The sequence below is a fragment of the Balaenoptera acutorostrata genome, chromosome 7, assembly GCF_949987535.1.
Source record: "Balaenoptera acutorostrata chromosome 7, mBalAcu1.1, whole genome shotgun sequence".
In the NCBI taxonomy this organism is placed as follows: Eukaryota; Metazoa; Chordata; class Mammalia; order Artiodactyla; family Balaenopteridae; genus Balaenoptera; species Balaenoptera acutorostrata.
In genome coordinates, this window is record NC_080070.1 from 44,947,779 (window position 1) to 44,949,527 (window position 1,749).

Sequence of the window (1,749 nt, forward strand, 5' to 3'; positions counted from 1 at the left end):
GTTATTGTCCTTATTCCACCCTGAGGAAACTGAGGCCCAGAGGTGTTAACTAATTGGTTAAAGATCTCAGGCTACTAGGTGGCAGAGCTAGGATTAGAACCCAACTCTTTATTCTATTCTCCTGGGCTACTTAATCCCAGTTATCTGGGGTTCTTCAGCAATATGCTTCTCTTTCTCAGTAAGTGTGTGTGTGTGTGTGTGTGTGTGTGTGTGTGTGTGTGTGTGTATCTGTCTGTGTGTGTGTGTGGTGTGTGTGTGTGTGTGTGTGTGTGAGATGAAGGCCTCAGCTGCTGAATGTAGAATAGAGAGCACAGATTTTTAAATAAAACCGTTGCCATATCTGCTTAATTCTGGAAAGAGAAACTCTGAGGTCCAGTAGGCATCTGTTGAGCTTGGGCTGAAATGTGCCCATTGCTGATTTAATGTGATAATCAGGGGTGGGGGACCTGGTGGCAGACTATGATGTGTTGACTGTTGTTTTGCACTTTGGTGTTCCTTGGAATTTGTCAAAACTTCACTTCAGCACTCCCAGAAGCGCCATGGAGTCATCTGTCCTGCTCTCTGACTGCAGGAGCAAATGGCAGGGGAGTGGTGGCCACTGGAGTTAAGGTCAGCACCAGGTCAGAAAGTGGCAGACCTTTCCTGAGGACAGCCGGCCGCCGCCGCTGCCCACTTCACACCCAGGGGGCTCCTGTCTCTGGGGGATAAACATCTTTGCTGTCTCTGACTGAAGAGGGCCTGCAGACCCCTCCTGTCTCAGCTCAGTCTCGGGGCTTCTGGAGACAGGGATTCTTTTCCACACCCTTAGTCACGGGGGATCGAGCTGCAGGCAAGGAAGGCAGGCATGGAATGCAGGGGGCACGCCGGCTGAGCTCACTGCCTCAGAACACTGCTGGCACCCAGCACTGGGGATCTGTAGAGGCTCCTTGGGAGCAGCTGATCTGAAGGGTCACCCTGTCCTAGCGGTGAGGAATGGCCAGGTTTGGTTGCCCCAACTCTCTTGGTGGAGAAGGAGAGAATGGTTTGCCTAGAAAACCCTAGTGGGTTTTTTTCTGTTGGGTTGCTTCATGTTGGCCTCTTGAGGAGATGGGCTCTATTAAATGGGGTCTCACGGGGTCCTGGTTCTGTGATGTTGGGATCATTGCTCTGATCTTCCCACGTAGGATGACATCACCCCTATTGAGAAGCCAACCTCCAAGAGAATCAAGAAAAAGCCATATAACTCTTCATTTTATTTTTAACTCTCCAAATCTTAGTTTCCAGATCTGTAACATGAGGTTTATAATAATGTCCTAGCATGGGGAGTTCTTTGAGAGCTAAATGTGATTATATGCATTAAAATATTTAAGCACAGTGCCTGGCGCAGAGTAGGAGCTCAATAAATGTTCATTTGTTCCCTTCTTCCTTGCCCCCTTGGATCCCTGGATCCATTGCCATATCCTCCCAATGTCCAAATTAAAATGATCACCATTTTGTAATAACTAAAGCTTAGGAAAGATGATGCGACATTGTCAACCATGACAAAGCCAGGGACTCAGCATGAGTGCAGGATTCTGCTCAGTCTATTGTTGGAAGCCACATTTTAATCCTCCAAGTTGGGGGCAGAAAATCATGCTAAGTGCCTATGGATGGTGTCTAGCTGCTGAGGATGACAGTTGTTACAACTTGTGGAGGCAAAGAGGCAAAGATCGAAAGTATGAGGCTTGGGCCACCCAGACATGGGTCTGCAGGGGAGAGGGCCATTAATTT